At 35.5% G+C, this 14,965-nt stretch overlaps 1 non-coding gene across 1 annotated transcript; it reads left to right on the top strand.

Moving 5' to 3' along the window:
- Positions 1–385: 385 nt before the first annotated feature.
- LOC136332662 (U6 spliceosomal RNA) lies at positions 386–492 on the top strand. Its single transcript, XR_010730828.1, has one exon. It is a non-coding gene; the product is annotated as a U6 spliceosomal RNA (small nuclear RNA).
- Positions 493–14,965: the final 14,473 nt, after the last annotated feature.

The raw sequence follows: 14,965 nt of genomic DNA, 5'->3' as shown, positions 1-14,965 counted from the left end.
GGCACTCAGTTCTCCATTATGCTTTCCTGAGTTAAGTCCATTACATGATACTAGGCATTAATTAGAATTTAAACTATCTTTAAAATTTTTTTTTATTTATTGTATTGATTTTGCTTAATAAAATTATACAGGTTCCAAGTGCATAATTCTACAATACATCATCTGTGTATTGTATTGTGCGTTTACTACTCCAAGTCAAGTCCTCCTCCATCACCATCTGTCCCCCTCTATCCTCCACCTCCTCCCACACTGCTGTTCTTCCCATAATCTCCACACTGTTATCATGTCTATATCATTTTTTTTGCTTACTCCTTTCACCTTTTCCACCCAACCCCCTTAGACTATCTTTAATGACATTGCTCTAGTCAATTAAAAATTGTTATCAGTGCTCGCTTTGGCAGCACATATACTAAAATTGGAATGATACAGAGAAGATTAGCATGGCCCCTGTGCAAGGATGACATGCAAATTTGTGAAGTGTTCCATATTAAAAAAAAAATGCTATCAGCATAATAAAATAACATAATCTACTAATATTTACCAAAAACAAAGTATCCAACAATGCACTCAAACAGTATATTCTCTATAAAACTATATTCTTTGAAGTGGTTACTATTGTATTTGATTATTAAGTTTATTGAAATAACAGTTAATGATATTTGGATGTGCACATTATAATTTGATATTTCTAGAATTTGATTACTATTTTTACTATCATTTGTGAATGAGAAAACTGAGACTGAAGGATTCAGAAAACTCAAACTCAGACACTCCAATGAATGTAATTGGATATCAGATACATCATTTATACCCACTCTGTTATGGAGCATTATTTTTCTCAGGAATAAATAGAATTACCTTCTTTGGGTGATGTAAGACAAAAATGTAATACATGTCCCTTCTTCAATTTAGGTCATCAAAATCAAGGAGTTTCTTAAAGTCTATATTTGTGAATAAAAATGCCAATTTAAGTTAAAAAAATTTTTTAAGTTTCAGAAGCGAAGGTAAGATAGTATACCACACCATGAAAAAGTTTAATCAGTGAAAATATCTATTCCACTTGAAGATAAAGATCAAAATTCAATCAAATTTTATATAGCTGTTCTTTGGTCTCTTTCAGAGCTGACCCATTGTACTTTAAGTGCTGAACAGAAGGATATAATTGGTAAAGCTTATCTGCTACTTAGAACATAGCAAAATACAAGAATTTCACAGTAAGCAGGAATAGCCACTTCTTTCTATAATACAGTCTCTTGAAAAAAAAAAAGAGAACATTCAATTTTGCCTACTGATAAATAATTTTAACTCCATAGATTGCCTAACTTTATTTTTCCAGTGATACAGCTTTTCTGTTATTAAACTCAAATTAATGTTACAATATCCCATTTAAATGGATAATTAATAAACAAAATTATTTCAATTGATTGTCACAATTTGAAAACCAAGGAAGATAAAGTTACTGAGGTCAAGGTGCCTATCTTCCACCTGTTTTATCCTCTGTAGCCCTTAGATGTTCCCAGTGTGCATACCCAGACACACATACATGCACACAAATAAAAAGACAATCTAAAATTTGAGTAAGAGTATTATTTTATGTAAATAAATAAATACTTAAACTTTTCTAGAAGGTAAAGAAATAGAGCAAATTAAATTATGGGAAAAAAAGAAAGGCATGAAAGAGCATTTTTAAAATTATATATTATGTCTCTATAATCACGTTAATTACCAACATCCTTATTGGCAAAACTGGCCATTGGAATATGCTCAAAGTTCTGGGCATGAACTTCTGTTTAATTATGACTAAGCCAAACATTGATGTGTTTGCACAAACAAAAAGCACTACAAAAACTGTTATTTTCTTTCAATTCACTCTATGTTACTTACTTAGAGTAAGAGAGTTGAATTTAATTAGCATCATAGAAATACAATATTTGGTTTGACAATAAAAGTGGAATCATAACCTTAAATTGCATCATGTTGGCTCAGCTGTAACGGCAGAGTGTGATTTGCAGAGGTGAACTAAGTCTATTTAAAGAGGTACAAAAAGAAAGGAAGTCCAGAATATTGAGAAATGACTTCTTATTATCTGTCATCTCACATACATCACAGCGCAATTTCATCCAGAGGTTGTTGGATCATAATTTAGCCTTGGAGTGAGGTGTGTGCTTCACCTATGGGACAAAATTCTGGAGAAGCTGGTTATGACTATGAAATTCATAGGAATATTGGCTCAGTATCCCATATTTATTATATACCTTTCCTGAAATAAATTATAATCTTTTATTAGGCTGAAAAAAGTATTGAGCACCAAGAACTATTTGTGTTTGCCCCTTTTCTAGATAACTAAATAAATTTACTTATAAATTTTACTTTAACTTTCATCTAACCAATGCCAAATTATATCCAGTGAGTTTTCCTTTTATTATAGATTCTAATTCCACAGGGCAACATTTTATTAAAAAGTTACTGTATCTTTCAAAATGGGATAAAACAAACCGTTCTTATGGCAGGCTCCCTGCATAGCTGTATAAAATGATTCGACTGAAGAAACATCCTTTTTGTTTAATTAAAGAATAATAATTTAATATTGAGCATGTGATTGTATATGACTGTGGTCACTTGAGGAAGTCATATTGAGTCTGAATCATACCTATACCACTTTTAGTTTTTATGACCTTAAAGAAGATCCCTTAGATATTTGTAAAATAGGATACAATTAATTACCTACCATACAGGCTAGTTGTAAGACTTAATTCATAAGGAATATGAAATTCCCTCTTCAGAAAATTGGGAAGCAAACCTTATATATTACTAGTCTCTCTCTTTTCTTTTTTTTTTTTTTGTATTTTTCTGAAGCTGGAAACGGGGAGAGACAGTCAGACAGACTCCCGCATGCGCCCGACCGGGATCCACCTGGCACGCCCACCAGGGGCGAGGCTTTGCCCACCAGGGGGCGATGCTCTGCCCCTCCGGGGCGTCGCTCTGTTGCGACCAGAGCCACTCTAGCGCCTGGGGCAGAGGCCAAGGAGCCATCCCCAGCACCCGGGCCATCTTTGCTCCAATGGAGCCCCGGCTGCAGGAGGGGAAGAGAGAGACAGAGAGGAAGGAGGGGGGGTGGAGAAGCAAATGGGCGCTTCTCCTATGTGCCCTGGCCGGGAATCGAACCCGGGACCCCGCATGCCAGGCTGACGCTCTACCGCTGAGCCAACCGGCCAGGGCTTATTAGTCTCTCTTGACTGCCTCCTCTTTCTTCCCACTTTTGTAGTTAGATGAAATACCAGGCCATAAAGTTTGGCACATGGCTTTCTGAAGAAGGGCAGAAGTTCTCAATGTTGCACCCTGAAATGCTGGAAAGTTTATTTGCCATGGATTGAAACTTAACCAAAGAGAAATGGCAGACAGGAGGTAGCTGCCCTATAAATTCCTTGCAATCGTCCCAGAAAACTCCATGCTGAGAAATCTGCTGAGTTTGTTCCTGGACATTAGTGAAGCAGGTGCCTACAGAATTAAAAATTATACTTCTGCATTTAAATCTTTTCTTGCCTCATTTCCCTTTATCTCTATCATTGTTATAGGCTCAAGGTTTGAATGCCTGATGCTTTAAAAGGAAGACCAGTATTCAATAGATCAGGGTTTGGAACAAGGAAAGATTTATTGATTGAGAAGGCCTAGCTTTAGAAGACGGGAGAACTAATTCTCAAAGAGAATTCTTAAGAGAGTCGGGAAGCCGAGCATCTTTTATTGTTAAGGGCAGGGAGAAAGGGCAAGGTAAGTGCTGCCCTTGACACGTAGGTTTGAAAAGGATCCAAGAAAGAGCACAAAATTTCTCAATCTCTTTGCTCCTGGTTTGTCTGTTGATCCTCCGCTGATCTGAGTCCAGTTATGGATACTCCTGTGAGTGTTCAAAAAACAGCCATTACTTTCTGCATATTTTCCCACATCTTAGCTAACAAGGGGGCTGCGCAAACCACAAGCAGAATTCTTCTAGAGATTAGCATATCTGTAGCAGGAACTCTTAGCCAGCAGGCCATTAGAGAAAGAAAGCATTTCGTTCTGGTACATTATCACCCTAAACTTGTACATTCTAAGTTTGCTTTCTGGAGAACACAGGTTAAGACACATGTCAGCTAGCCAGTCAGTTATTTTTATATGTAAGAAACTATTATTATATAATTTTTGAAGTTAGAGAATGGTTGTATGGAGTTGTAAATTATAGAATATTTCTCCTTATTTTGATATTTGCGTTAGAAGATATCAATGTATCAGTGATGGTTTTGAAATTCCTTTGACTAATGATATAGGATAACTAAGCAGTAAGTGAAACTTCTGTTGATGTTTCTGACTCGGGAAAGCAATAAAATTCAATTTTTATTCCCATTTATTAGTAGCATGAAATAATAAATACAACTTCACTCTATCTATCTTTTTGTTTTGTTTTTGCTTACTTGTGTTGAGGCTAAAATTTTGCTTTAAGCCATTAGCTGCTGTTTCCTTATGGATCCATATCGTAGAAAACAACTGAGTGTGGGAAGACTGCTTCTGTATGGATTGTATATTTTTAAGAGGTATGTTATGTCTGTGTTTTTTATTTCTATATTCTTATTTCCATCTTTTTTTTTTAGTGGACATCTGTATATTGAAGTTTCCCATCTGAAGAAAAATTATGACAAAAAGTAACAAGGAACCATAGTAGGAAATAAAAATCATTGGAAATGGTAAACAGCCTGAAAATTACAGATGACAATTGAAATGGTAAAACAGTAAGGGCAATGCCCGTGCAGTTTATAATATACACAGAATTAAAATGAATGTAAACACTAACTCAAAATCTGAAATGAAATAAGTGCTTTAAAGGATTACTGACAATATTTGGAAGTGGTAAAGATAATAAATACTTGATGTAAGTCAAAGATTATAGTCATAATATATAGTATATGTACTAAAAGAGTACTGAAAGAATGTAACTAATAAGCAACATACAGAAAAAAGTGGGAAACCTTTTCATTAATTCAACCAAACAGAAAGTGTGGTAGGCAGTTAGACAGACATGAACAGAGCAAGGAGTATAGGCCTTGCACAGAAAGTCAACAGGGTGGAAAGTCCCAAGTGCCTAGCAAAGGGTAAAACTGGGAAACCAAGGATCTTACTTCCAGATTAATTTATACTCCACCAGCATATTGCTGTTCATGTCGTTTAGATCTGATTTCTTTTTTTTGCTTGTTTTATTGATTTTCTTTATTGATTTTTATTATTACATTAATTTTCACTCTAGTCTTTATTATTGTTTTTCTCTTTTCTTCAGGTTGAATTTGCTCTTTTTGTAGTTTCGTAAAAATCAAAGTTTAGGTTATTGATTTGAGATCTTTTTTAAATATAGGTATTTATTTTATTTTTTGCTTTTGCTTAGTTTCTTTTTTTTCTAATTCTTATTAATTTTAATAGGGTGACATTAACAAATCAGAGTACATATGCTCATCCACTGTTGGTGGGAATGTAAAGTAATACAGCCATTATGGAAGAAAGTATGGTTGTTCCTCAAAAAACTGAAAATAGAACTACCATATGACCCAGCAATCCCTCTACTGGGTATATACCCCCAAAACTCAGAAACATTGATACGTAAAGACACATGCAGCCCCATGTTCATTGCAGCATTGTTCACAGTGGCCAAAACATGGAAACAACCAAAAAGCCCTTTCATAGATGACTGGATAAAGAAGATGTGGTACATATATACTATGGAATACTACTCAGCCATAAGAAATAATGACATCAGATCATTTACAGCAAAATGGATGGATCTTGATAATATTATATGGAGTGAAATAAATAAATCAGAAAAAAACTAAGAACTGCATGATTCCATACATAGGTGGGGCATAAAAACGAAACTAATAGACATGGACAAGAGTGTGGTGGTTATTGGGGGGGGGGAGAAGAAGGGAAGGGGAGGGAGAGGGGCACAAAGAAAACCAGATAGAAGGTGATGGAGGACAATTTGACTTTGGGTGATGGGTATGCAACATAATTGAATGACAAGATAACCTGGAGATATTTTCTTTGAACATTGATCTGATTTCATATCATTGGTCACTCGGTTCGGACCCTCCCTTGACCTTTCCTCCTCTGGCAGGTTGCTAGTCATGAGGGTTAAACTCCCTTAGCAGGGCAGTGAACAGGGGGCCAGAGAATAGTGCTTAAGCATTAACCCCTGAGGAAAACATCTAGACCTCAGTTGTATCTCAGATCCTGGCCCAGAATTTCAGTGAAACCAGACAAGTGATATCACAGCTGACCTCAGGACCAGTTCCACTGACGAATGATCCCTGGCCTGGCACTAACCAATCAGTGGAGACCATGACTCCAAAACAACCTACCCGGAAAACTGATAAATATTCTATTGAGATTCTCCCCTGGAACCTCCCCTAAATTCACCCTTAAAAGAGCTTAGGACATCGGACCCAGACTGATCTTCCTCCCTGAGCATACCCACACCATTCCCTTCCCCCTTTCCCTCTTCTTCCCCCACAGGCACGTGTCTCCTAAACTCTAAGGGTCCTCAGGAGACTTGCAAGCAGGGGTGCAGTGGGCAGCAGCAGCTGGTCCAGGGCTGACCCCCAGAACCTGTCTCCAAGGCCCCCTATCCTCTGACTTCCCTGTGAGCCAAAGCATCCCTGCACAGGCTCCCCTGTCCTTCCGCTATTCCAGGCTCTTCCTGGTTTCCCAGCTTTATTAACCTGACTCTCAAATTCACCTGGACTCAGGCTGTGAAATGTTCCCAGCATGAAGTCAAGAACCCACACATTACTGGCTGGTCCTAGGCAGACCCAGAGGGCTAGGTGCCCTATCGAAGAGCACACAAAGTATAAAAGCAAAAGCAAAAACAAAAACAAAAACAAGAAACAAATGAGACTAATTGAAAACTTATTTAGATGATATATTAAAACCTAATTATTTCACTGATTATTAGACATATGAACTTAATACTTTATTGTGCCTAAGACAGCGAGCCTCAATTAAAAATAAAATAACTATTTGCTGTTTGTATGTGACACATTTCAAACAAAGCAGAAAATTGAATGAAAGAAAAATATAGCATGCAAATATCAACAACAGCTCCAAAAAACCAATGTAGCTATAAAAATATAAAACCAAAGAAGCATTAGTAGACAAAAAGGAATAATTTCTATAACAAGGTTAATCCAGTAGAAAATTATCTCAATGCTAAATAAATATATATGCACTTAATAGCATAGTTTCAAATATGTATCTCAAGTAAAAAATCTCAGTTACAGTAAGGAGCACTGAGGTTTGCCCCTAAATAAAAGCTGTAAAAAAATTGGCAACAATTGTCAGAATTAATATTTTCAGAATTCTGAAATGTAACATAAGGCTTGCTGCAACCTACCAAGCATTTAGTCAAGAAAAACGGTTTAATCCTTGTAAGAACAGAAAACTTAGTGACGTTTTTGCTTATCCCAAGCCCATGCCCCACTCCCACTACAGTGGTAGCCTTCAGAAAGAATAGCCTGCTTTCCTGTACAAGTGAGGGCAGAACCCAGCTAGATCTTTTTCAAAGCCTCATTCAAAAAAACAAAACAAAAAAAAGTCACTTGAACTGTAGAGTAGCTCCCTGGTGACTCTGCTGGAAAGGCACATCTTTATCTGATCTCACCCCAAATCACCCAGTGCTGAAAGCATTTCTCCAGAAGTCAGAGGTAATTTATCAAAAAAAATTGTAACATTGTGACTGCCTGAGGCGATAGATAACAGTTGGAGCAAACAAATGACTAATCAAAAAATTTAAAAGGAAAAACTGAGTAATCAGATGTCCCCAAGGGCTTTGAAAATCTCCCGTATATTCTGGGAATCTAGAAGAACACACAGAATCATAGGTCTTCGTACATGCTCGGGGAAAACCCACGAATGCCCTGGCTCTCAGTTCTGACTGCTAATGCACATGCAAGATGTGCAAGCTGAATCACAGCTGTAAACCTTCTTCTGGCTGACTGCAGACTAAACTGAGTCAGGAAATCAAAGAAGGAAGTTTTTTTTTTACTGACCCTTTAGAAATTAATAGAGATTTTTAAGAAAATACTATAAAAATTTTATGACAACAAATTAGATAGCCTACAAGAAATGGACAAAATCCCAGAAAACACAAACTACCGAAACAGACTGAAGAAGAAATAAAAATTCTGGATAAACTCATAAAAAAATAAAGAAATTGAGTTAGTGTAAAAAAAATTTTCCACAGAGTCAAGCCAGCATAAGATATAAATATTTTCACTGGTGAATGTAATTCCAGTGAAGGCTAAACAAGGAATAACACTTATATTTCAAAACCTCTTTTAACAGATAGAAAAGGAGAATGTAGTTCCAAACATGAGGCTACACAGTATTTCTTCTATAGTAATTCTTTGTTGTGATGTCCTGTCCTAGATAAGGACATCATAGCAAAGAGAACTACAGACTAATATCCCCCAGGAATATGGACAGATTTTTCAACAAATTACTACAAGTCAAGTCCTGAAGCATATAAATAGGATTATGTTTCGTAACCAAGTGGGCTTTATCACAGGAATGCAAGGTAGTTTCAACATGTAAAGATCAATATAATACCCATATCAACAGTATAAATGACAAAAAACAGGCCCTGGCCAGTTTGCTCAGTGGCTAGAGCATTGGCCTGGCATATGGACATATCAGGTTCAATTCCTGGTCAAGGTACTCAAGAGAAGCGACCATCTGCTTCTCCCCCCCTCCTCTCCCTCCTCCCCCTCCTCTCTCTCTCATCCCCTCATGCAGCCAGTGGCTCCATTGGTTTGATTGTGGCCCCAGGCGCTGAGGATAGTTCAGTTAGTCTCAGTGTGTCAGCCTCAGGTGCTAAAAATAGCTCAGTTGATTCAAACATTGGCCAAAGATGGGGTGGGGGGTTACCTGGTGGATCCCTGTAGGGGTGCATGCAGGAGTCTGTCTCACATTCTTTCTTCTACTCACTTAAAAAAAAAAAAAGACAAAACACATACAATTATCTCAATCGATGCAGGGAAAACATTTGACAAAGTCCAACTCCCTTTCATGATAAAAAAAAAATCTAGAAATAGAAGAGAATATTTTCAAGAGGATAAAAATAAAATCCCACAGCTAACATCATACTAAATAATGAAAGACTTAATGGTTTGCCACTATTAAGGAAGAAGAAAAGGTTGTCGACTTCTCCTGTTCTGTTCAACATTGTACTGGAGAGTTTACCCTGGGCAATTAAGAAACAAACTAAAAGACAGTAGATTGTACAGGAAAAAATAAAACTGTATTTTCATATGACATGATCTTGTATATAAAAATCTTAGGGTATTCACTGAGAAATATGAGAAATAATAAATGATTCTAGCAAGTTTTCAGGACACAAAGTCACACAAAATACATCAATGGTTTCCTATATAGTAGATATAAACAAACATAAAATCAAATCAAATTTTAAAATTCCAAATACTAATGCCATCAAAAAAGACATAAAAATTGATTTATGAAAATAAGTTCAAAACTTCTAAAAACTACAAAACATTAGAGAAATAAACCAAACAAACAAATAAATAGATTTCCTATGTTCATGGATTGAAAAACTTGTTAAGGTAACAATATACCCCATTTGATCTACAGAGTCAATGAAAGGCCCATCAAAACCCCAGCTAACTTTTTTGTGAAAATTAACAGGCTGGCCTGACCTGTGGTGGCACAGTGGATAAAGCGTCGACCTGGAAATGCTGAGGTTGCCGGTTCAAAACCCTGGGCTTGCCTGGTCAAGGCACATATGGGAGTTGATGCTTCCAGCTCCTCCCCCTTCTCTCTCTCTCTCTCTCTCTCTCTCTCTCTCCTCTCTAAAAATGAATAAATAAATTTTAAAAAAAAGAAAGTTAACAAGCTGATCCTAAAATGCATATGGAAATTCAACAGAATTAGAATAGCCAAAATAATCTTGAAAAAGAAAAACTAATTAGAAGACTTCATTTTCCAATTTTAAAACAATACAAACCTACAATAATACAGTACTGTGTGGTACTGGCATACATATAATCATATAGTTCAATAAAATGGAACTGAGAGTTCAGTAATATATACATTGATGACTGATCCATTTTCAATAAGCATAGGAGGATTACTTAATGGGAAAAGAATAGTCTTTTCAATAAACATTGCTGGGACAACGGATATCCACATGCAAACATATCATTGGATACCAAGCTTAACCACTTATAAAAATTAACTCAAAATGGATCAAATACCCAAATTTAAGAGCTCAAACTATAATACAGGGCTGTGCAAAAGTAACATTATAGTTGTTTGTATGGACAAGAATACGATAATTAATAAATAATAAAAAATAATATAAGAATAAACTGTTTCACAGATCCACAACTATAAACCTACTTATGCACACCCCTATACTTTTGGAGGAAACATTAGTGTAAATCTTCATAACCTTCATGAATTAGAAAAGAGATTTTAGATATGAAAGCAAAGGCACAAGGTATGGAAAACCAAGACAGAAAATAAATTGTTAAATTAAAAATTCTGTGCATCAAAAAATAATATTCTTTTTTTTTTTACTTTTTAAAAAAATTAATTTCAATGGGGTGACATTAATCAATCAGGGTACATATGTTTAGAGAAAACATCTCCAGGTTATTTTGACATTTAATTATGTTGCATACCCATCACCCAAAGTCAAATTGTCTTCCGTCATCTTCTATCTGGTTTTCTTTGTGCCTCTCCCCTCTCCCCTCTTAAGGTGAAAATATGATCTGAAGAATGGTAGAAAATTTTGCAAATCATTTATCTGGTTAGGGATTTGAATGTGTAATATGAAAAGAACTATTATAACTAAATAATGTAAATAAATACCTAGTTAAAAATTAACAGGATTTGAATAAATATTTTCCAAAGAAGATTTACAAATAGTAAGTACATGGAAAGATAGTCAATATTAGTAATTAGAGAATAGAAAATAATTCATTTTCTGTATTAGCTTTATGTATGTACAATTTCCAGAGACCTTCAGTGTTTAGTGTTCTATACGTTTTATCAATTTTGCCTGTTTTGCTGGGGAGTGGGTATGTGGAACTCCTCACACTGTCATTCTGAAAATGGACCACCACCCCTCTGCCACAAAGTTACTTTTTAATGTGCTAAAAGCCTTCTGGAATTAAGTAGTGGTGAGCTTTGTGAATATATGAAAAAATCACTAAATTAAACTCTTTTAAATGGTAAATTTTATGATATGTCAGTTTTATTGAAAAATTCATGCATGTATGTGTAAAATTAATAGAGCAGAGGAAGAAACAAGTACAAAGTCACATTGGAAACCTTGACACACTTTTTATATGGCTGGCAAGGCAGGAGGACCAAAAACTCAGTAAGGATCCAGTTTTGAACAGTACAATGAACATGTTCACCAAAGTAGCACATAAGAAAACCTTGCTTTTAGTGATGAGAGAGTTCACATTTTTCTAAGGTATCCATGCAACAATTATCGTAATTGGTAAGTCCTGAGCCATATAAAAAAGCCTTGATTAGTAAGTGTTGAAATTATTCAGAATCTGTTTGTGGGCTACTGTGAAATTAAGCTAGAAATTTTTAGCACTGGATAACTTAAATATATATATATATATAAAACATTTTAAAAATAATTTAAACATTTTAGAAATAATTAAAAACATTTTAAAAATAATTTTAAGATATATACTTGAATATATTAATACATATATTATCTAACATATAAATGTGTATGGGTGTATATATACAGGGTGGAGCAAAAGTAGGTTTATAGTTGTTCATATGAAAAATAATTCAATAATTAATAAATAACAATACAAGAAAAACAGTGTTTTGCATACTCACAACTGTAAACCTACTTTGCCCCACCCTTTATATGTATACTCATATACATATATTCCCAAATATGTATGTATAAAACTTCTATCTGTCTCTATACACAAATATATATTCTAATACTCTAAAATCAGTCAAACAGTTGGATGATATAAGTGTGAATTTATGTAATTTTCCAAATGAGTATTCAAATGTAGAAACAGCCAAATCATAATTGTCATTCAAAATTTCTTTGACAGTGTACCCTGTAGTAATAACAGTAACATGGGTGGGTAACCAGATATTGAAGGGAAAAGGGAGCAGAGGGAGTCAGACATTATACTGATGAATAATGTGAATTCACAGATAAGCTTGTTACATATATTGTAAATGATCACATTTAGCCAGCCATCTGTTCCTTAAATATTAGACTTTTGCACAGTTTCAACATCTGTATGTGCACATATATTTTTGTACAATGCTGGGAAAATGCTGATGAAAATGAAAAACAAAATGATAAACCAATAAAACCTCAAAGGACATTGTATATTTATCTCCTACCGTTCAAGTACATCTGTTCTCTTTCTGATTCCAAAACTAATCAAACCTTTCCGAAAACAACAATGCATTTAAATTAAATTTTAAAGGCTTTGTAAGTTTATAAACTCATTTGTAAATGTATTCATTGGTCTAAATTTTTGACTAATTTTCAGTAAGATAACTTTCCATAAGCAATACCTAGTCATCCAGTTACCTTTTAAAAATCACTACTAATTGTCTTAAAAAAAATTAAGATATTCACTGTGAGTACATTTTTTTCTAATCTGAAAAAAATTGCATAATCACACCATACACACACATATGATCAATCAGATAAAGGAGAAAATGTAATTTCTGAGCTCAATATTTCTGAAGATAGTACCAAAGGCATAAATTTCTCTTAATACTTGCAAATAAAGAGAAAAAATGAAAAAAGAAAGGATGAAAGAAGATAGCAGGAAGGACAAGGGTGGAAAGGAGAGAAGGAAAAAGAAGGAAGAAAGAAGAGAGAGAAAGGATTATAAAGAATGTGAGAAAAGTGAAAGATGAGAAAGAAAGGAACAGAAGAAATTCACAAAAATGAAATAGTTAACTAAGTAATTCATATCAAGAAATATGTATTTAGAATTTAAAAAGTTAGCAGTTGAAGTAAAATATGTAAAATATTCCTTTAAAAAATCTTAGAAGTAACTGTATTGCACTATTTTTTTATGTACTGACACAATTTTGATTTTAAAGCATTGAGGAAAATTGTGTGTGTGTGTGTGTGTGTGTGTGTGAGAGAGAGAGAGAGAGAGAGAGAAATGTCACATTATAACTTTAAGTCATAGAGAGAACAGAATAAATAATTGAAATTCTAGGCTGGTCAAGTTATCATATGACCAATAGGGAATGAGAGAATAAATGTAGAAAGCTATCAATATGTTTTCTTTGAGCCAAAAAAAAAAAAAAAAAAAGAAAGAAAGAAAAGAAAAAGAAAAATACAGATCATTATATGAGATTATCATCACCACTATCATTTGACTTTGTAGTATATAACTTCCTGAGAGTAAATAAAATCCCTGATGTATTTTGTTTATGTTCCTTTATACTATGAATATGCATTCCTTAACTGTTGATAATTGTGTAACTATCTAAGGGAATGACAAGAGCTACAGTGATATTGCATAATAAACAGCATTAAACAGCAGTCTCTCTATAAAGAATGCAAAAGCCTTTTTGAGTGTTTAAATTGTGAAACTAGTCTTTAGTGATTCTCTGTAAGTAGATCTCAGTTGGTATTCTTTAATGAAGTTTATTGTTTATCACTGATTTTCATAGAATTCTACTAAGCCACTATTTTAACAACTTGACACTATTATAATAGTGTTAGTGTAGGTAGCTAGATACTAATCAAGGAAGAGAACAAAGTAGATAAGACATTATCAAGCATAATCAACTAGGGGGCATACACCTGCCTGCTTCCTTAGGAAGTGCCAGCTTCATAGGCTCGCCAGGGGACCTCTGAATTCTCCACCTCTGGCACCTGATCGCTAAAGTGGGCAGGAAGGGGGCAGAAAGAATCATTACACAGCTTTGCTGAAGGAGGAATATAAACAGCAGGAGAAATTCCTCTGCTGAGCATATGCCCAGTAGAAGCCAGGATGACCCAGGGGGAGGTCCTTCCACTTTGAGACATGTACAGTAGGAACTAAGATGGCAACCATAAGGGGCTGAGCCTAGAAAAGGATCAGATTGGCTAAGGGACACAGAACCCAGGAAGATCTAGGGAATGTATTGTTTGGGGGGAGGCCCCAATGCAGGCCTGTGAAAGATTGGGAAATTGGTTGGCTAGTTTGAAGAAGTACCTGGTCCTTTCAAAGCCCACGATAATATAATCGAAAGCTCTCTCTGTCTCTAACTTGGTAACATGCACAGGCCTGTTCATTCCAGCATTCTCTCTCAATAGCAACCATGAAGCTTAGCGGCCACCTGGGGGCCGGCAGCGAAACAGACTCCAAAGGGCACTCCTAGTACCTGTAAGTCTGGGTATGGCAACCAGTGGCCCCAGAGCACAGCAGGGAATAGGGACTATGCTAGCCAGAGAGGTACAGAAGCTAAACTGGATTCTTACCATGGACTGAAACAATGCAACAGAGATTGTGGAACGTAGTCTGTGATCTGGGCCTGATGAAGACAAGGCTGGACTTTTTTCTACAGTGAGATGGACAGAGATGTGATGCTGAAAACCAAGGGACAGTTCTTTGATTTTGCTTCTATAATAAGTCTTGCCATAGAGCCTCAACCTCTCATAGGTAAGTCTCCCAAAATGATTTTCCCTCAACTCTGTGACTCTATTTCCACCAGCAACAATAGGGTGCATTACTTGTTTTTACTAGAGATACAACCATTAGGGAGTCCCAGGGGATATGGACTCTTCTAAGGACTTAGAGGAAGTTGACTTACTTCTGGGAGAGTCAGAGAAGTACCCTTCTTTGCAAAAAACAACAACAAAAACCATCTGGGGATTTTGGAAATTTGCTTGTTTGTTTGTTTTCGCTAGAGGACCCTATGA

Source organism: Saccopteryx bilineata, chromosome 3, assembly GCF_036850765.1.
Source record: "Saccopteryx bilineata isolate mSacBil1 chromosome 3, mSacBil1_pri_phased_curated, whole genome shotgun sequence".
NCBI classification, from domain to species: domain Eukaryota; kingdom Metazoa; phylum Chordata; class Mammalia; order Chiroptera; family Emballonuridae; genus Saccopteryx; species Saccopteryx bilineata.
The sequence above is the reverse complement of the archived record's forward strand: the minus strand, read 5'-3'. Positions and strand labels throughout refer to the sequence as shown.